This window comes from Loxodonta africana, chromosome 9 (assembly GCF_030014295.1).
Source record: "Loxodonta africana isolate mLoxAfr1 chromosome 9, mLoxAfr1.hap2, whole genome shotgun sequence".
Taxonomy (NCBI): domain Eukaryota; kingdom Metazoa; phylum Chordata; class Mammalia; order Proboscidea; family Elephantidae; genus Loxodonta; species Loxodonta africana.
Window position 1 is genome coordinate 2,682,625 of NC_087350.1, and position 22,054 is coordinate 2,704,678.

At 40.9% G+C, this 22,054-nt stretch overlaps 1 protein-coding gene and 1 pseudogene across 10 annotated transcripts in view; both read left to right on the forward strand.

Moving 5' to 3' along the window:
* Positions 1-22,054, forward strand: part of SPIN1 (spindlin 1) — an 89,498-nt gene that overhangs the window by 14,816 nt on the left and 52,628 nt on the right. The gene's annotated exons all lie outside the window — the stretch shown is intronic.
* On the forward strand, positions 4-22,049 carry LOC135232409 (large ribosomal subunit protein uL29-like; annotated as a pseudogene).

The window sequence follows — 22,054 nt, forward strand, 5'->3', positions numbered from 1 at the left end:
GAAAAGAGGAAGACCCCAACCACACAGCGGCTGCAACGATGGGCTTAAGCATAATAACGATTGGGAGGATGGCATAGGACCAGGCAGCATTTTGTTCTGTTGTATGTAGGGTCACTATGAGTCGGAACTGACTTGAGGGCACCTAACAACAGCAACAACATTCTCTGTAATTCTTAACTTCTTTTTGATCATATTTCATTTTGAAGTGCCAAAGAAAGATGCATACAGTTTTACATGGTATCAGGGAATTCACAGATTCCCCTTAAGAGCATCTTTAGGAACCTCGTCTTAGCCAAGTTTTTCTCTTAGATGGCAGCATAATAACTTTTAGGTTTGACATTCTCAATTTTGTATGCAGTGAACTTAGTTGTCTGTGGCATCAGGTAACACTAAGGCTGAATGAAATAGCTTTGAGATGGGATTTCGGAGTAGAGGTCAAGGGGAAGGAAAAGCTAGGAAAGCTGAGAAATATGGTCCCAAACACAAAGGAAGTACAAAAAATGCTGCAAGAGTAAAATCCACTGGTGCCTGATGAGTTCATTGAATTTGATAATACGAAAGTCATTGTTTTAATGGCAGATAGGTTAGATTTCAGTAGGGCAGCACAAATGAATGATTCTTTTTGTTTGGCTAAAGAATAATGGAAATTTGAACTCATTTTTAGGTCATGGGAAGAAGTGGAAAGGGAGAAGCTAAAAAGTTCCCCAGTGCTTAACTTAGTTGACAGCTCCGCAGGTCATTGTTGTTTATGAAAGAAATGACCATGTTCTGCAGAACACTGACGATCTGAGAAGCTTACCTGGGCAAGATTGATGGTGTTCGTTGTGGGTGGCAAGAAAATACTGCCTGTAATCTCAGCAGGCAAAGAATGTAGGCAGGAAGCTGGGAGTCCTACCTGCCTTTTGAGACCCAATGTAGAGACCCTTTCTTCCTTGACATTTTCTTGATTTCCTTCTGCTAGAAGTGTTTTGCTCTCCTCATTTGCTCAGTGTTTGTTGAGCCAATACTGTGTTTTTAATCTACCTGCTTTTTCTTCTGAAAGTTATTTCTAAGAATACATTTTTTTGAAGTGTTGCTGTAGATGAAGTTAGTAATTACCATGAAACATTTTATTCAACTCTTTGCCAAAAACACATAGAAAATAAACTCCAAATTAACCAAGATCATTAGGCTTAGTGGCTTCGCACAACATTTCCAAACCCTCCCTAACCCACAATTTGGATAGATGGGCACGAAAGCTTTAAAAAAAAAAAAAGAAAAAGAAAAACCAAACTCGTTGCCGTTGAGTTGATTGTGAATCATAGTGACCCTCCTAAAGCTAGGATCATCATTTCTTGGTTGGTGAGCTTCAGGGGGTTACTAATTCTTAAAACCATTCTTAGGCTGAGTTTAATTCTTTGTTCCATTTTGGTAAATTAATATTTTTGAAGGTTAATTTTTGCAGAACGACTTCAGTTGTAGTAGTGATGCACAGATCAGTGCAGCTGATGATTCAGTGAAAGCATTCTTTGTGGCAGCCTCATTGAGTACCTGAAACATGACTTATTACCCTTTTCCCAAACATCCTAAATTTTATTTAAATAAAAACTAAATTTTGATTAAGCACCTAAGCACGCTGTCAAAAGAATATTTTTGTTGAATAAGTGTAAAGCTCTATTGAATGACCTTTTTTATTTAGTATTAATCTCTGGGTTGAAACTAGTAATTTTTTGGTTTACTCTGGTAATATTTTTTATGTATCTTTTATCTGTAATTTTTTCCTTTAGCATAAGCTAAAAGTAATCTTTTTTTTTTAAATAATTTTTATTGTGCTTTAAGTGAAAGTTTACAAATCAAGTCTGTCTGTCACATGTAAGCTTATATACACCTCACTACATACTCCCACTTACTCTCCCCTAATGAGTCAGCCTGCTCCCTCCTTCCAGTCTCTCCTTTCATGACTGTTTTGCCAGTTTCTAACCCACTCTACCCTCCCGTCTCCCCTCCAGACAGGTGATGCCAACACAGTCTCAAGTGTCCACCTGATACAAGTAGCTCACTCTTCATCAGCATCTCTCTCCAACCCATTGTCCAGTCCCTTCCATGTCTGATGAGTTGTCTTCAGGAATGGTTCCTGTACAGGGCCAACAGAAGGTTTGGGGACCATGACCGCCGGGATTCCTCTAGTCTCAGTCAGACCATTAAGTCTGGTCTTTTTATGAGAATTTGGGGTCTGCATCCCACTGATCTCCTGCTCCCTCAGGGGTTCTCTGTTGTGCTCCCTGTCAGGGCAGTCATCGGTTGTGGCTGGGCACCATCTAGTTCTTCTGGTCTCAGGATGATGTAAGTCTCTAGTTCATGTGGCCCTTTCTGTCTCTTGGGCTCATAATTATCTTGTGACCTTGGTGTTCTTCCTTCTCCTTTGATCCAGGTGGGTTGAGACCAATTGATGCATCTTAGATGGCCGCTTTTCAGCATTTAAGACCCCAGATGCCACACTTCAAAGTGGGATGCAGAATGTTTTCATAATAGAATTATTTTGCCCGTTGACTCAGAAGTCCCCTTAAGCCATAGTCCCCAAGCCCCTGCCCTTGCTCTGCAGACCTTCCAAGCATTCACTTTATCCTGGAAACTTCTTGGCTTTCGGTCTAGTTGAGCTGACCTTCCCTGTATTGAGTATTGTCTTTCCCTTCACCTAAAGTAGTTCTTACCTCCTAAATGATCAGTAAATAACCCTCTCCCACCCTCTCTCCCTCCCTGCCTCGTAACCACAAAAGTATGTGTTCTTCTCAGTTTATACTGTTTCTCAAGGTCTTGTAATAGTGGTCTTATACAATATTTGTCCTTTTGCCTCTAATTTCGCTCAGCATAATGCCTTCCAGGTTCCTCCATGTTATGAAATGTTTCACAGATTCTTCACTGTTCTTTATCAATGCGTAGTATTCCATTTTGTGAATATACCATAATTTATTTACCCATTCATCCGTTGATGGACACCTTGGTTGCTTCCAGGTTTTTGCTATTGTAAACAGTGCTGCAGTAAACATGGGTGTGCATATATCTGTTCGTGTGAAGACTCTTATTTCTCTAGGGTATATTCCGGGGAGTGGGATTTCTGGGTTGTATGGTAGTTCTATTTCTAACTTTTTAAGAAAACGCCAGATAGATTTCCAAAGTGGTTGTACCATTTTACACTCCCACCAGCAGTGTATAAGAGTTCCAGTCTCTCTGCAGCCTCTCCAACGTTTATTATTTTGTGTTTTTTGGATTAATGCCAGCCTTGTTGGAGTGAGATGGAATCTCATCGTGGTTTCAATTTGCATTTCTCTAATGGCTGATCGAGAGCATTTTCTCATATATCTGTTAGCTGCCTGAATATCTTCTTTAGTGAAATGCGTGTTCATATCCTTTGCCCACTTTTTGATTGGGTTGTTTGTCTTTTTGTGGTTGAGTTTTACCAGAATCGTGTAGATTTTAGAGATCAGGCGCTGGTCGGAGATGTCATAGCTGAATTTTTTTTCCCAATCTGTAGGTGGTCTTTTTACTCTTTTGGTGAAGTCTTTAGATGAGCAGAGGTGTTTGATTTTTAGGAGCTCTCAGTTATCTGGTTTCTCTTCGTCTTTTTGGTAATGTTTTGTATTCTGTTTATGCCTTGAATTAGGGCTCCTAGCGTTGTCCCTATTTTTCTTCCATGATCTTTATCCTTTTAGTCTTTATGTTTAGGTCTTTGATCCACTTGGAATTAGTTTTTGTGCATGGTGTGAGGTATGGGTCCTGTTTGGTTTTTTGCAAACGGATATCCAGTTATGCCAGCACCATTTGTTAAAAAGACTATCTTTTCCCCAATTAACTAACACTGGACCTTTGTCAAGTATCAGCTGCTCATATGTGGATGGATTTATATCTGGGTTCTCAATTCTGTTCCATTGGTCTATATGTCTGTTGTTGTACCAGTACCAGGCTGTTTTGACTACTGTAGCTGTAAAATATGTTCTAAGATCAGGTAGAGTGAGGCCTCCCACTTTGTTCTGCTTTTTCAGTAATGCTTTACATATCCGGGGCTTCTTTCCCTTCCATACGAAGTTTGTGATTTGTTTCTCCATCACACTAAAAAATGACATTGGAATTTGGATCAGAAGTGCATTGTATGTATAGATGGCTTTTGGTAGAATAGACATTTTTACTATGTTAAGTCTTCCTATCCATGAGCAAGGTATGTTTTTTCCACTTACGTAGTCCTTTTTAGTTTCTTGCACTAGTTCTTTGTAGTTTTCTTTGTATAGGTCTTTTACATCTTTGGTAAGATTTATTCCTAAGTATTTTATCTTCTTGGTGGCTACTGTGAATGGTATTGATTTGGTGATTTCCTCTTCGATGTTCTTTTTGTTGATGTAGAGGAATCCCAGTGATTTTTGTATGTTTATCTTATAATCTGTGACTCTGCCAAACTCTTCTATTAATTTCAGTGGTTTTCTGAAGGCTTCCTTAGGGTTTTCTGTGTATAAGATCATGTCATCTGCAAATGGAGATAATTTTACTTCCTCCTTGCCAGTCCGGATGCCCTTTATTTCTTTGTCTAGCCTAATTGCTCTGGCTAGGACCTCTAGCACAATGTTGAATAAGAGCGGTGATAAAGGGCATCCTTTCTGGTTTCCGTTCTTAAGGGAAATGCTTCCAGGCTCTTTCCATTTGGGGTGATGTTGGCTGTTGGCTTTGTATAGATGCCCTTTATTATGTTGAGGAATTTTCCTTCAATTCCTATTTTGCTGAGAGTTTTTATCATGAATGGGTATTGGACTTTGTCAAATGCCTTTTCTGCATCAATTGATAAGATCATGTGGTTTTTGTCTTTTGTTTTAGTCATATGGTGGATTGCATTAATGGTTTTTCTAATATTAAACCAGGCTTGCATACCTGGTATAAATCCCACTTGGTCATGGTGGAGTATTTTTTTGGTATGTTGTTGAATTCTATTGGCTAGAATTTTGTTGAGGATTTTTGCATCTATGTTTATGAGGGATATAGGTCTGCAATTTTCTTTTTTTGTGGTGTCTTTTGGTATCAGGGATATGGTGGCTTCATAGAGTGAGTTAGGTAGTATTCCATCATTTTCTATGCTTTGAAATACCTTTAGTAGTAGTGGTGTTAACTCTTCTCTGAAAGTTTGGTAGAACTCTGCAGTGAAGCCATCCGGGCCAGGGCTTTTTTTTGTTGGGAGTTTTTGATTATCTTTTCAATCTCTTTTTTTGTTACGGGTCTATTTAGTTGTTCTGCTTCTGATTGTGTTAGTTCAGGTAGGTAGCGTTTTTCTAGGAATTCATCCCTTTTTTCTAGGTTTGCAAATTTGTTAGAGTACAATTTTTCGTAATAATCTGATATGATTCTTTTAATTTCCGTTGGGTCTGTTGTGATGTGGCCCATCTTGTTTCTTATTCGGGTTATTTGTTTCCTTTCCTGTATTTCTTTAGTCATTCTGGCCAATGGTTTATCAATTTTGTTAGTTTTTTCAAAGAACCAGCTTTTGGCTTTGTTAATTCTTTCAATTGTTTTTCTGTTCTCTAATTCATTTAGTTCAGCTCTAATTTTTATTGTTTGTTTTCTTCTGGTGCCTGATGGATTCTTTTGTTGCTCCCTTTCTATTTGTTCAAGTTGTAGGGACAGTTCTCAGATTTTGGCTCTTTCTTCTCTATGTATGTGTGCACTTATCGATATAAATTGACCTCTGAGCACTGCTTTTGCTGTGTCCCAGAGGTTTTGATAGGAAGTGTTTTCATTCTCGTTGCATTCTATGAATTTCTTTATTCCCTCCTTGATGTCTTCTATAACCCACTCTTTTTTGAGCAGGGTATTGTTCAGTTTCCAAGTATTTGATTTCTTTTCCCTAATTTTTCTGTTATTGATTTCCACTTTTATGGCCTTGTCTGAGAAGATGCTTTGTAATATTTCGATGTTTTGGATTCTGCAAAGGTTTGTTTTATGACCTAATATGTGGTCTATTCTGGAGAATGTTCCATTTGCGCTAGAAAAAAAAGTATACTTTGCAGCAGTTGGGTGGAGTGTTCTGTATAAGTCTATGAGGTCATGTTGGTTGATTGTAGCAATTAGGTCTTCCGTGTCTCTGTTGAGCTTCTTACTGGATGTCCTGTCCCTCTCCGAAAGTGGTGTGTTGAAGTCTCCTACTATAATTGTGGAGATGTCTATCTCACTTTTCAGTTCTGTTAAAGTTTGTTTTATGTATCTTGCAGCCCTGTCATTGGGTGCATAAATATTTAATATGGTTATATCTTCCTGGTCTATTGTCCCTTTAATCATTATGTAGTGTCCTACTTTATCCTTTGTGGTGGATTTAACTTTAAAGTCTATTTTGTCAGAAATTAATATTGCTACTCCTGCTCTTTTTTGCTTCTTGTTTGCTTGATATATTTTTTTCCATCCTTTGAGTTTTTGTATGTTTGTGTCTCTAAGTCTCAGGTGTGTCTCTTGTAGGCAGCATATAGACGGATCGTATTTCTTTATCCAGTCCGAGACTCTCTCTTTATTGGTGCATATAGTCCATTTACATTCAGTGTAATTATAGATAAGTATGTGTTTAGTGCTGTCATTTCGATGCCTTTGTGTGTGTGTTGTTGACAATTTCATTTTTCCACTTGGTTTTTTGTGCCGAGATGATTTTCTCTGTAAATATTGTGTTCCTCATTTTCATAGTAGTTGACTTTATGTTTGCTGAGTCGTTACGTTTTTCTTGGTTTTTATTTTGAGTTATGGAGTTGTTACACCTCTTTGTGGTTACCTTAATGTTTACCCCTATTTTTCTAAGTAAAAACCTAACTCGTATTGTCCTATAACACCTTGTTTCCCTCTTCATGTGGCAGTTCTGTGCCTTCTGTATTTAGTCCCTCTTTTTGGTTATTGTGGTCTTTTACATATTGACTTCAATGATTCCGTGTTTTGAGCATTTTTTTCTTTTTAAAAGTAATCTTAATTTGTTTTTGTGATTTCCCTATTTAAGTTGATATCAGGATGTTCTGTTCTGTGATCTTGTGTTGTGCTGGTATCTGATATTGTTGATTTTCTGACCAAGTTTTGCAAATTCTCTAAGCTTGTGTTTATCTGTAAATGTTTTAATTTCACCTTCATATTTCAGAGAGAGTTTTGCTGGATATATGATCCTTGGCTGGCAGGTTTTCTCTTTCAGTGCTCTATATATGTCATCCCATTGCCTTCTTGGCTGCATGATATCTGTTGGTTAGTCTGAACTTAATTGATTCTCCTTTGTAGGAGACGTTTCTTTTATCCCTGGCTGCTTTTAAAATCCTCGCTTTATGTTTGGTTTTGGCAAGCCTGATGATAATATGCCTTGGTGATTTTCTTTTTGGATCAATCTTAAATGGGGTTCGATGAGCATCTTGGATAGATATCCTTTCGTCTTTTATGACGTCAGGGAAGTTTTCTGCCAGCAGATCTTCAACTATTCTCTCTGTATTTTCTGTTATCCCTCCCTGTTCTGGAACTCCAATCACATGCAAGTTCTTCTTCTTGATGGAGTCCCACATGATTCTTAGGGTTTCTTCATTTTTTTTAATTCTTTTATCTGATTTTTTTTTAGCTATATTAGTGTCAGTTCCCTTGTCCTCCAGATCCCCCACTCTGCATCCCAATTGTTCAAGTCTGCTCCTCTGATTTCCTACTGAGTTGTCTGATTTTGTAATTTTACTGTTAATCTTTTGGATTTCTGAATGCTGTCTGTCTATGGATTCTTGCAGCTTATAAATTTTTCCAGTATGTTCTTGAATAATCTTTTTGAGTTCTTCAACTGCTTTATCAGTGTGTTACTTGACTTTTTCTGTAGATTGCCTTATTTCATTTCTGAGGTCATCCCTGATGTCTTGAAGCATTCTGTAAATTAGTTTTTTATATTCTGCATCTGGCAATTCCAGGATTGTATCTTCATTTGGGAAAGATTTTGATTCTTTAGTTTGGGGAGTTGTAGAAGCAATCATGGTGTGTTTCTTTATGTGGTTTGATATCGACTGCTGTCTCCGAGCTATCTCTAAGATATTGTAGTTATTTATTTTATATTTGCTGACTGAGTCTAATCTTGTTTTGTTTTCTTTCGATATACGTAGATGGGCTATTAGATTGCACCATCTTGATTGTTGTAGCCCTTGAATCACTTATGTCCTATTACCAGCTGGTTTGGGCTGTTACCAGATATATAAGCTTAAGAGTCCATTCACTATTCTTGAGTAGGATCTGATTTTGGGTCACCAGGTGTGTGGTGCAGACTGTCACCTATCCACCTAGAGAAGTAGTGGTGATAGTTGTGTGCACCAGATTCTAGTAGCAGCAGGGGGTCACACTCCAGGAGGAGCAGGATGCTGACAGGCTTCCCCCAAGTGCCAGTGAGGTAGGTGTGTGTCTATTCCTAAAGCACTTTTGTGGGTGGGCTCTGCAGCTGTACCTTATGCACCCAGTGCAAGTACCTCTACAGATTGGTAGGTGTCACCCTCCTTAGACCCCTAAGGCAGGAGGCTAGGTGGTCTGGGGGGAGCTTCAGCCCTCAGTTCCCTGTTGTGGGTCAGTGAGGGTTTTGTTTAATACGCAGATATCAGACCTGGGAAAGTTGTCTTTCCAGTAATCCGCTAAAACGATTACAGTCAGATCCCTATCAGAATTGTCTTTGCATTGTAATAGCCACCTTGTTCCCTGTAGGGATGAAAGCCCAAGACTGTGGATCTCATAATGCTTGGCTGGAGCTGGTTCTATATTTTTAGTCCAATTTCGGGAAGTCAGGGAAGGATTTTTGGTCCCTGGTTTTTTTGTAGCTGCTTCTTTCAGGCCAGGAGAATGGGTTAGGAAAAGAGCAAAACAAAAAAACAAAAAAACAAAAAACCACAGAGCACTTCACTCTCTGGCTCTGGAAATTCCAGTGTTAATGAAGTTGCCTGGGAAGGGGGGGAGGGGAGGGGAGGGTTCAGATAGATAGGAGAGAGTAGCACCCCGGATTATAGACAAAGTTGCTTATCCTGCTTCGAGATGACTGTTTTATCTGAGATTCCCAAGGGGTGTGTAGCCTGTGTGCGTCGGCTGGGTCGAGATTACGCCCGAGGTTCAGGCCGCGTCCTGTGCAAGTGCTGTCTCAGAAGCTGTGGTCAGTTCCTCCACTCCCAGTCTGAAGCCCAGCACCAAGGTTCCCTGGCTGGGACGCCACACTCCAGGCTCCAAAACCAGTCTCTGCCTCCCGGCGACTTCTCCTCCTGTCAGCAGCGTCTCTGTGCTGTGTGCGTGCACTGGCTGGGCTTCCCCCAAGGTCACTTCTGGGGGCTAGGGTGCGGCCTGTGTTTGCGCCGTCTCAGGATGCCGTGCTCAGCTCCCCTGCGCCCAGTCCAAAGCCCAGTGCCAAGGTTTTCTAACTGGGACTCGGGCTCCAGGCTCCGAAAACGGTCGCTGTTTCCCTGTGGTTGCTTGTTCTCTGTCTGTCACTCAGGTCAACTCTTTAGATCTGTGTTTGATGGTCAGGGTTCGTAGATTGTCATGTATGTGATCAATTCACTTGTTTTTCCGAGTCTTTGTTGCAAGAGGGATCCGAGGTAGCTTCTACCTAGTCAGCCATCTTGGCCCTGCCTCCTCTAAAAGTAATCTTTTTATTCATGATTATTCTTCACCGTAATTTTGAAAATAATATTAACCCACTCAAGAAAAAGACAATCGCATTTTAAAAATCGGCACAGGACTTCAATGGACATTGTCCAGAGAAAATGTACAAATGACCAGGAAGCACATGAAAATATGCTCAACGTCATTAGTCTGTTAGTTGCTGTCTAGTTGATTCCGACTTACGGTGACTCTGGAGTAGAAGTACTCCATAGGTTTTCAAGACTGTGACCTTTTGGTCTCCAGGCCTGTCTTCTGAAGCACCTCTGGATGGATTCTAACCTTTAGGATAGTAGTTGAGCACTTAACCTTTTGCAGCACTCAGAGACTCCATTCATTAGTTGTTAGGGAAATGCAAATATAAACCACAGTGAAATACCACTTGATACCCACTAGGATGGGTATTAGAAAATGAAAAAGGAAATTAACAAGTGTCAGCAAGGATGTTGAGACATTGGAACCCTCTTGCATGGCTGGTGGGAATGTAAAATGGTACAGTCCCTGTGGAAAATAGTTTGGCAGTGCCTCAAAAATTTAAACATAGAATAACCATATGACTTAGCAATTCCATTCTTAGATGTATATCCAGAAGAAATGAAAGCAGGGACTTAAACAGATGCTTGTACAGGCGGTCCCTGGATGACAAACGAGTTCTGTTCCTAAGTCTGTTTTTAAGTGGAGTTTGTATGTAAGTTGGAACAGTTAGGCACTGTTTTTATCTAACCTCAGTCAAGTGTTTGTCATGGTGTATAGTGTACTTTCAATGCATAAAAAACATTAAAGAAACACATCCCGATACACTAAAATATCTTTAACATAATAATTCAGTAATATTATTTTGATGCTCACTGCCAAGTAACACCCATTTGTTGTCATGAACTGTAGTATGTTTCTCAGATTAATATAACAGACTTTACCGGGGCTGATTAGTAACTACTGGTTAGTTACACGTAGGTTGTATGTAAGTTCGATGTTCGTAACCTGGGGACTGTATACCAACGTTCATTGCAGCGTTATTCACAATAGCCAAATGACGGAAATAACCGGAGTGTTCAACAAATGAGTGAACAAAATGTGGTATAGACATACCAATGGAATATTATTCAGTCACAAATGAGGTTTTGGTAGATGCTACAACATAGATAAACCTTGAAAACGTAATAACTGAATAAAACCTGTTGCTGTGGAGTCGATTCCAACTCACAATGATCCTGTAGGGCAGAGTAGAACTGCCTCATAGGTTTTCCAAGGAGTGGCTGATGGTTTTGAACTGCCAGCCTTTTGGTTAGCAGTCGTAGCTCTTAATCACTGTACGGCGAATAAGCCAGGTAGAAAAGGATGAATAAGATCCCACTGATACGGGGTATCTAGAATAGGCAAATGCATAGAGACAAAAGTAGATTGGTGGTTACTGGGAGCTGGGGAGAGAAAATGTAGGGTGTAACCATTGTATGGTATGGAGTTTCTGTTTGGGGTGATGAAAAGGTTTTGGAAGTGGATGGTGGTGATGGAAATGAATGTAATGTCACTGAATTGTACATTTAAAAAATGATCAAAATGGCAAGTTTTGTTATATGTCTTACCACAGTAGAAGAATAATTGGTCCATAAAGTAAGGTTCACCTAAAATACATAGCCTTTAAAAAAATATAATTGGTGGGACTATAATTTGGTAGAACATTTTTGGAGGGTGGCTTCACGATGCGTAATCAGAATTTAAAACACACCTTTTGACTTAGTAATTCCACTGTTAGGGATTTCGTGTGTGGATGCACTTGCCTGAGCACATGGATACGCGTGTGCGAGGTTGTTCATTACAGTCGTGTTTGAGACAGTGAAAAATTAGAAACAACTGATCATGGGGCTGAGTAAATTAAATGATCTTTATATGCTGTGGGGTCGCGATGAGTTGGAATCGACTCAACAGCAATGAGTTTTTGATTTTTTTAATATACTGGAATATTCTGCCACTTAAAAAAAAAGAGACAAACACCAACTGTGTAACCACCACTCATTTATCACAAATTTCATTTGTGTGGTTGCATAGAGTTGAGGGTTGTTTGTTCATGTATGATTACGTGGCTATTTGTTCTCCTATTGATGAGCATTAGGGCTGTTTCCAATTTGGGACTATTAGTTTTGGTCCTCTGAGAGCAAGAAGGCAGCAGAGAAGCACTTCTGAGGGAAAATGGGGAGAGATCCATCAGACCCGGGGAAGGAAAGAAGATTGAGTAGACGAAGCCTTAAGACTGCGGTACAGTTCTAAGAACATTTTGGCAGGGCCAGTGAGGAGCATTCCAGCCGGCCCTCCAAGAGTGCTTGTTCCTTGTCCTGCAGGAACAGGCCTCCTTTAGACACTCAGTCATAGGCTGGAAACAGCCTCTGGGAAGTCTGGCTTCTGGGGAAAGACATGGTGGACCCTGAGTGCAGAGCCGAGTAGTTCATCAGTGCCGCGTCCCATGCCTCATTTTCATGGCCATCATAGGGCTGGTACAAGTGGTGAACATTCGTGCACATGTGTCTTGCCTGCTTTCTGTTGGGTAGACTTAGGGGTAGAACTTCCAGGTCATGTAATATGCCTGTTAAGCCTGTGACATTAATAGGCAGTGCCACACTTCCCAAGTGGAAGTACGGTTTTCATTCCTGCTACAGTGAATGCATACTTGTGGCTTCCCATCCTCATCATTCTTAGGTATTACCGGCTTTGTTAATTGTAGTCATTCCAGCGGGTGTGTGATAGTATCTTATGGTTCCTGCCTTCTCAGTTAGGTATGGCTCTCTGGTTTAGCTTGGTCAGTGAACTGTGAGAAGAGGAGACTTGCCATACACACTTTAAGAGTGATGGTGAGGGCTTCTAGCGCCCTGAACCTTCGTGGCAAGGAGGAGAACCAGCTGCTGAAGCAGCTGGAGGATCTGAAGGTGCAGCTGTCCCAGCCGCGCATCGGCAGAGTGTCATGTGGTGTGGCATCCAAGCTCTCCCAGATCTGAGTTATCCACAAATCCATTGCCTGAGTTCTCACCAGTATCAACCCGACTAAGAAGGACAACCTCAGGAAGTTCTACAGGGGCAAAGAAGTACAAGCCCCTGGATCTGTGGCCCAAGAAAACGCCTTCCACGTGTCACAGACTCAGCAAGCGTGAGGAGGACCTGAAGACCAAGAAACAGCAGCAGAAGGAGTGGCCGTACCCACTGCGGAAATACGCAGTCGAGGCCTGAGCCTCTCCGGTCAATAAAAACACAGACAGGCTGGGAAAAAAAAAAGAGTAATGGTGGGATTTACCACATCCCCTTTATTTTGCCAGAGTGATCATATTTCTGGATGGACCTTCCTGCAGCGTGGGGTTCTACACTGAGCAGAGAGATCCCCTCTGGCTACCCATATGGGACTTTTAAAGGTGGAGGGGGAATGGAAGATTGAAAGTGTGAGGTTTTTTTTTTTTTTAATTTTAAGCAACTAAGATTTCTGGGGTTGTTTGTGGGTTTGTAATTAACCTACTCTGATAGATAAACCTTTTCACTTTCTTAATGGTGGCTTTCGATGAGAAGTTCTTAATTAACATTGTCCCGCTTTATTAGTTTGAACCATATGCAGTTGATGACATTTGATGCTGTGGACTTGCAGAAATGCTAATTTCATGCAGTTCAGCCTAACCTTAGGCCTTTCTTTTGTGATTGGTACCTTCTGTGTTATGTTTAAGAAGTTTTCTCTTCCACAGATGTCATGAAGATAGTCTCCTATTTTATCTTCTGGGATTTTTATCGTTTTGCCTTCCACATTTAAATCTGATTTTGTGTGTGATGTGGGAGAGATAGCGTCAGGTTTTACCCTCCTTCCCATGATTCCAGCTGTCCCACTATCATTTCTTGAAATGCTTGTCCTTTTCCCCGCTGCTCTGTAATGTTAGGAATCTAGTGTCCGTATGTATGTTTGTATTTCTGAGTTCTGTTTATTCTTGTGACAGTGTTTTAAACTGTTTTAGTTACTTCAGCTTTATAACATGGCTTGGTATCTGGTGAAGTAGGTTCTTCACCTTGTTCTTTTTTGCATCTTGGCTATTTTGTATCTTGGCTATTCTTGGCTCCTTGAATTTCCATATACATTTTAGAATCAGCTTGTCAGTTTCAAAAAACCTACTGGGTTTTTGTAAGGATTGCACTGACTACGTAGATCATTTTGGGGGAGAATTGACATCTTTACAATATTGAGTCTTCAGTCTTTTATTTCTCTCAAGAACATTTGTATTTTTCTGAGAAGAGGTCTTGCATATCTTTTGTTAGATTTATTTCTGAGTTTTTCATTCTATTAAGTGATAGTGCCCATTAAAATTTTTCATTTTCTAATTATTGCTGGTGAATAGAAATAATTTTGATTTTGCATATTGACCTTACATGCATCTATCCTTGCTAAATTTGCATCTTTTATCTATAATTTTCAAAATAATTGATTATTTTCTGTCAGTCTACAGATAGTTTTTTTTAACAATTTTAAAACAACAAAAAAAGCCAGTAATGGAAATTGATTGACATTTATTTAATATACAATCTGCAAATGAGTGAAACATTTCTGATTAGAGTCAGAAATATTCCAGAGAAGAAAGGGCTTTTGAAGATCCTTATATTCCAGCTTATCCTGTGTGATTATACGTTGCTGGGGCAACAGGGCCAGAGTGATGTTTACATAATAATTTGTAGACATGCAGCATTTTTCTGAAGATCAGTTCAGACTGATATACCTTAAAACCTAATTTCTAGTCTGACCTTTGGAGTTGAAACTGATTGCACATAGATAATTTTGTAAAAGAGCATAATGCCCAAGGCATTCTTTACTAATTAAGCTAGACTTTGGCTTAAAGGTCACGTGAGGTTTAAGGTTCAAAGATTATTTCAGGGTAGTCTTTGGGTGGGTCATTTTCTACTTCTATGGTTCCAGAAAATCTGGATTCCAGGAGAGTTAAAAACTGTTCCTCAAATTGTTACATTTGTTTTGCTAAGAGTAATATTTTTACAGATGGATATTCAAACATGTTTTTCTCTGTAGAGATACTTGGAAACCTGGTACTGTAGTGGTTAAGTTCTCCGGCTGCTAACCAAAGGGTCAGCAGTTCGAATCTGCCAGGCGCTCCTTGGAAACTCTGTGAGGCAGTTCTACTCTGTCCTATAAGGTTGCTATGAGTTGGAATTGACTCGACGGCGTTGGGTTTGGTTTTTGGTTTTATAGAGATATTTATTTTTCTTTTAATTTGTTAACGTAGTTAATTGCTTCTGCTTTCTCCCTTTATTGGGTGTAATTTGCTGTTCTTTTTCTAACTTATTAAGAAATTGATATTTTTTTTCTGTTAAGTCGTCTTTTCCGAATACTCATTTAAAGCTATAAATTTCCCTCTAAGCACAGTTTAACTATGCACCACAAGTTTTTTTATCCTACAAATTTTAATGTCATCATTGTTTAGTTAAAATTTCTAAAAATTCTAGTTTCATTTTAACCTATAGATTATTTAGATGTTTATTTAAAAATTTTTCGTAACATGCTTTTTCTAGGTTTTTTTGTTGTTTTAAATGGATTTCTGTCTTAATTCCATCGTGGTGAGAAAATATAACAGTATATATAAAGGTTTTTGAAAAAAAAATTGAGGCTTGCTTCATGACCCATCATATCCCAAAACCAGTTGCCACCAAGGTGAGTCTCACGGTGACCGCGTGTGTTGCACAGTAGAACTGTGTTCCGTTGATTCTCACGGTGACCGCGTGTGTTGCACGGTAGAACTGTGTTCCGTTGAGTCTCATGGTGACCGCGTGTGTTGCACGGTAGAACTGTGTTCCGTTGATTCTCACGGTGACCGCGTGTGTTGCACGGTAGAACTGCGTTCCGTTGAGTCTCACGGTGACCGCGTGTGTTGCACGGTAGAACTGCGTTCCGTTGAGTCTCACGGTGACCGCGTGTGTTGCACGGTAGAACTGCGTTCCGTTGAGTCTCACGGTGACCGCGTGTGTTGCACGGTAGAACTGTGATCCGTAGGGTTTTCGAGGCTGCGACCTGTTGGAAGCAGGTCACCAGGCCTTTCTCCTGAAGCGCCTCTGGGTGGTTTGAACTGTCAACCTTTCTGTTAGTAGGCAAGCACTTAACTTTCTTAAAAATTTATTTATTTATTCTTATTGTGCTTCAAGTGAAAGTTTACAAATCAATCTCTTATACAAAAATTTATATACACCTTGCTATCTGCTCCTGGTTACTCTCCCCTTAATGAGACAGCACACTCCTTCCCTCCACCTGGTATCCCTGCATCCGTTCAGCAGACTTCTGACCCCCTCTGCCCTCTGCCCTCCACCACCCCTCCAGACAGGAGCTGCCCACGTAGTCTCATGTGCCTACTGGAGCCAAGAAGCTCACTCCTCACCAGTATCATTTTCTGTCTTATAGTCCAGTCCAATCCCTGCCTGAAGGGTTGGCTTTGGGAACGGTTCCAGTCTTGGGCTAACAGAAGGTCTGTAATAACCTTTTGTGCCATCCAGGGACTCCTAACATGGGCTGTTTTTGTAAATGTTTTGTGTGTGCTTGCAAAGACTGTTAGGCCTACACTTGTTGGGTGTGGTGGTATGTATTTGTCAGGTTAAATTGGTTAATCGTGTTCACTTCTTCTATATCCTTACTTCTTTTTTCCTTTTCTTCTGCTTAGTCTGTCAGTTACTGGGAAAGATGTGTTAAAAAAAAAAAAGATGTGTTAATACTCTGATTTTGCACTTGTTGGCTTAGTTCTGACAATTTTGGGGGTGTGTTACTAGGTGCATAAAAAATTAGAATTGTGTGTTTTCCTTATTAATGAAGTCTTGTTTTATGTGCCTTTTCCTTTCTTTTCTTGCCTTCTTTTGGATGCTTATTTTTTATTATTTGATTGTTTTATTTTTTTCTTCTGTTAACATGGAAGTTATTCTTATTGTCCTTTTAGTTGTACCTACAGATTAAAAAATGCATTGTTGACTTTCAAAATCTAATATTTGGTGCTTTTCCTTTCTTTGTGGACACTTATAAACTCCATTTATCTCATTTTTATTTACATGCCATTGTTGTGCTGGTTTAATTCTCTATGTGTTTTAACCTCTTGGCCCACCCCCCTAAAAAAACCTCAAGCCAAATCGATTGCGACCCACAGCGACCCTGTAAGACAGAGTAGAACTGCCCCCGTAGGCTTTCCAAGGCTGTAATCTTTACTGAAGCAGACCGCCACAACCTTCTCCCCCAGAGTGGCTGGTGGGTTCAGACTGCCAACCTTTGGGTTCACAGCTGAGTGCTGGATACACTGCGCCAGCAGGGCTCCAGGAATCTAAGTTAAACGGTGTAGGTGGCTAGGACAGAGAGAGAGAGCGCCGTGACGGCGACTGGTGTCAGAAGTGATGCCAAATGGGAAAGCAGAGATATGATTAATCTCCCTTCTGGGAATGCGCTTTTTGTCAATTTTCAGCCACGAAGCGATCTTTACAGCAGTCTAGTGAGACCTGTGGATATGTTCTTGGAATGTTTCTGAACACAATAAATAAAAGACCTGGGATCACAGAGTAAACAAATTACATCAAAACGGTTATTAAAATATTGCGAAAACGGTTTTTAATGTGGTAATATTGTATTTTAAGTGACAAGACAATATAGTGAAAATGTAAATAACTTAAAGTTTGTTTTAAGATGTCAGGATGAAGGTTTTGTTGCTTAATTGAAAAAATTAAATAGTGGGCTACTCTTTGGCTCATCTCCTTTTACATATTGATGAACACATAATTGTCAATCAGGTATATTAGAGAGCACTGAAGGTGTGTGGATCACCAGTTCTGCTCTGACAATTTGGTGACTAATGACTGGGCCCAGGGTGGCCTGATGGTTGGTCTGCTCTGTGCACGCGTATCTGTAGGTGAAAAGACTGTGGTCAGGTTTGTTCTAGTGGTAGGTTTAATAATGATCATATTTAGAAGTAGTTGAGAGCTTCAGTGATACTCTGACATCTGCAACAAATGCAGTGGAATAAAAAAAGTGTGATTTCTATTGTTGAGGAAGTTAGAAGTATGATTAATAGAACCGTGGCAGGAATGCTACATGATGGATGTTAGGAAAGATGAATAATAGGAAAACTGAAGATGGAATTTTTTTCGTTATCTAAATTCATGGTCCCTGTGAATTTTGTTCACAGTTAAGGGCTCCTGTATTAAAACTTGGTATGTTGATGGTTAGTGATTTAGATTGTTCACTAATTTTATGTTGATATGAGAGTTGGGGGCCCCATAGGCCTTTGGAATATTCACTTGATATGTATTATAGCAGTTTTGCCAGTGTCTGTAAATTGCCAAACACCATGTAATTACAGTGCTTTACTAGAATTAGATACTTCATGTTAATCTTTGAGGTTTTAGCCTGCTATGCAGTAAATTACTTAATGTGGCCCTTCTAGCCATAGTCTTTGTAACTCCCGCCAAATGATTGGATGGGACTGGGCAAATGAGATGCTCATGGCCAACCAGGAGGGTTGGATAGCCTGCTAATAATGTAAATAAGGTGTACGGAATCAGAGCAAGGGGATTCGTTAGTTTTGCCATGCTGTTAAGCTTGAAATGAGCCATCATAGAGGCAGAGAGAGGGAACTTCTGTACCACCAAGAAGAAGCAGAGGTGGAAGCGGAGTGCATCCTTTGGACCCAGGGTCCCTGTGCTGAGAACCTCCCAGACCCTGGAGACAGAGAGAGAGCTGTAACACTGGAGACGGCACAAGCTGGTGAGAAGCAGCAGCAGAGAAATGGGCAGCAGAACCAGGAGACCAGCGTGAGAAGGCACGGTGGACTTCCAGGGCCACGGAGCAGGGTGGTTTCAGTGGGTATGCAGACCCGTAGAGGGAGAGAGCTGAGCACCTTCAGGCAGGTGTTATGGCTTTTAAGAATGGTTGGAGTGGGAGTGTGACAGTAAGAATGCTGGGATGACAGGTGGTGGTTTTGAGTGTGGGATATTTGAAATATTTTGGAGGTTTTGCAGTTATTGGGGATGATAAGGTCTAGGTGGGTCCTGAGAAGTGGGGGTGCTGCTATAACCAGTAAATAAGTTGTAGGAGTGGTCTTGGAATTGGGTAATGGGTAGAGGCTGGAAGAGTTTTAAAGTCCTAATACTAAAAGCCTAGATTGCGTTGAAGAGACTATTGGTAGAGCTCTGGACATCAGAGGCAATTCTGGTGAGGGCTCAGAAGGAAGTGAGGAGGGCCATAGAGAAAGCCTGTCATTTTAGAAAATTCACATGGTGCCAGCAACAGAATGTGGCTAGAAATATGGAAGCTAAACGTGCTTCAGGCGAGGCTTCAAAAGGAAATGGTGAACGTGTGATTGGACGGTGGAGGAAGGGCGATGCTTTTTATGCAGTGCTAAGGAACCTGTCTGAGATCTGTTCACGTGTTTGGTGGAAGGTAGAACTTGTAAGTGATCAACTCGGATATCTGGCTGAGGAGATTTCTAAGCCAGATCTTAAAGGGGCCGTGTGGTTTGTCCTTGTCACTCATAGTAAAATACAAGAGGAAAGAGATGGACTTAAAAATGAACTGTACAAAATGAAAACAGAACTTAAAGATTGGGAAAATTCTCTTGTACATACTAAGGACTCGTGTCCTAGAATGTTCACCAAAGACATTGCTACATGAATTTTTGGTTACAGTTACTAAGCCTGTGACTGATGAATCTAACCAGCTACCGCAGCAGAAAACCCATCAGTTTAGACTGAAGGGGACAGAAGGTTGAAAGGAGAGAACGCTTTCTGCCTCTTGGAATTGTACAGGCAGAAAACGGGCCAAAGGCACCGCACTGTTGTCCTCCAAGAAGAGAAAAGAACCATCCCTGTAGTAGCTCAGAGATCAGCAGAACTGTTGGAAGGGGTTCAGGAAGCTGGGCCTTTTCTGTTTCAAGGAGTGGGGCCACTGGTCTCCTGGATCTCAAAGGGTGGGGCCACAGCCGCCTCCTAGGTTTCAAAGTCAGATCTTTGTCAACTCCATTCCGGAGTGTGGGGCTGCTGTTATGGTGTGCAGGGAGATGGGGGGTGTTAAAGTTGTCATGCCCAAAGGGCAGAAGTTCGGGGCCTACAGGGGCCGGCCGAGGTGGTGGGGTCACCACTCAGATGGACTAGGAGAATGGCACTGGACACAAACATAACAATGGTGAGGATGGCACAGGACCAGGCAGTGTTTCGTTCTGTTGTCGGTAAGATCACTGTGAGTTGGTACTGACTCGGCAGCACTTAGCAAAAAGAACAGCAGATCATTGCAACAGATCATTACCATGAAAATAAGTGGCTGAAGTGAGGTAGGTAGTTTGAAATGAGTATGTTGAAGAACCTGGGAAGCAGGGCATTGAATGGCTTATATATGGGAATGTTGAGATCGCCAAGGGTATTGATGTTCGTAGTGGTGGAGAGGAAGTAAACCAGGTACCAAAATCTTCAGTAAATGTGTGCAGGTGACTAGGAGATTATAGATGACTGTAAGAAAAAGGGATAGCTATTATTTTTAGGTTGGAGAAATTGCTAAGTATATGCAGTGAGGAGGCATACAAGCTACCACCATTTGAGAGAGTTGTTGGGGAGAAGAGTTAGGGTACTATGTTGTCATTGTTAGGACAGAGTAGGACTTGCCCATAGCATTTCCATGGAGCAACTGGTGGATTTGAACTGTTGACCTTTTGGTTAGCAGCCAAACTCTTAACCACTGTGCCACCAGGCAACATTTTGCATATAAAGGCAGACTTTGTGTTCCAGAAGACACTGGAGAGGTTTGGGCAGGCAGTAAGGGAGAGAGTGATAGGGTCACCTAAGAGATTGAGAGTTGAATGAAGGAAGCTCACATGTCTAGTGATGAATGAGATAGAGATAGATGTCAGGCTTGCTGTGTGGAGAAGAATGATAACCAACTGATCATGATCACCTTCACCTTGCCCCTGGGCTCCTTAGGTCATTTGGGGAGTGAGGCAGGCTGGGCGTAACTCTTGTTGGGAGCACTTGGAGTACTTTGCAAAAAAACCAAACCCAGTGCCATTGAGTCGATTCTGACTCATAGCGACCCTGTAGGACAGAGTAGAACTGCCACATTGAGTTTCCAAGGAGCACCTGGTGGATTCGAACTGCGGACCCTTTGGTTAGCAGCTGTAGCACTTAACTGCTACACCACCACGGAGCACTTTAGACCTCTCTTAACCCCTGCACTAGGAAGTGTTAATGCCAGAGAAGGTGCTACCCCTTTATTTTTCTCAGTATTATTTATTGCCATTAGACATACTGTATATTTTCCTAAATTATTTGTGTAATGTCTCCGCCTCCTGCCCTAAACTTATTGCCTATTCAGTGACTATTTGGCGAATGAAAATTTGAATAGTTGTTGAGATTTGAATAATAAAGCATTAAAAGAGTTTTAGTTAAGAATTTTGACCAGTTGAACTGACGCCTTTCTCCTTCTGTAATTAAACCTTTTAGTTACATTTTTGTTACATTTTAGTCTCTAGAAAACTAATTCAGCATTCCCTTCTATTCTTAAACCTGTGAACACATAGTCGTAAGTTGAGGACATGAAGACTAATGATACACAAGAACCAAATGCAGCCATGTCGTTCAGTGAAATTTGTAGTAGACATTCTCATGCTTTATGAGGATATTTATGAAAATGTGTGGGTTATAAACTTTTAGAAACAAATTTGGTTTAAATGATGAGCTGTACTGTAAAATGACTACACATTTACATGGATGAGGAAGTTTTTCTTGAGGCTTCTCCTGCTTTCTGGAAGCTTGGAAGCAGAAGGGGAGAAGCAAACTCTCGTTGGTGACAGTCCTTTCTTTTGCCCAAGGAGGCTGGAGAAGGCCACTTACTGGCCTGCTGACCCTCAGCCCCGCTGTTGACCTGTCTTCAACTTGACTCGCTGTGCTGCACTCTTCCTTCCCCAGTTAGCCTGCACCTCCCACCGCCTACCCTGCTCAGTCATTCTTTGTACCCAGTCAAGGAGATGGGACCATGGCAGTCTAAATCCATGCTTTTCTGACTTGTAGCAGCAAAATAGGTTGGGATACAGTGGGGGAAGCCAAGCAGCTGTACTGCGTTGTTATTGTTACTTGCTGTCTATTCGATTCCACTCAGGGCGACACATGGGGCCACCATGAGCTGTGCTGTATTGCAGTTGATTTCTGAGGAGCTTTACTTTTGTGTCCTGCAGATGTCACAGGCTTCCTCTAAGGGTTTAGCACCTCTTTTCTTCCCCTCTACTTTGTCCTGCTCTAGGAATCCAGCTCTTAAGGGGTAAAAGTTAAATGCTTTGGGGCAGAACACATTTTAGCTACTACTACTGTTTATATTTTGTGATGCATTCCGTGGCTCACTCACCCTCATCTTGCTCTTTTGAGTAATGAACTATTATTTCACTATTTTGCA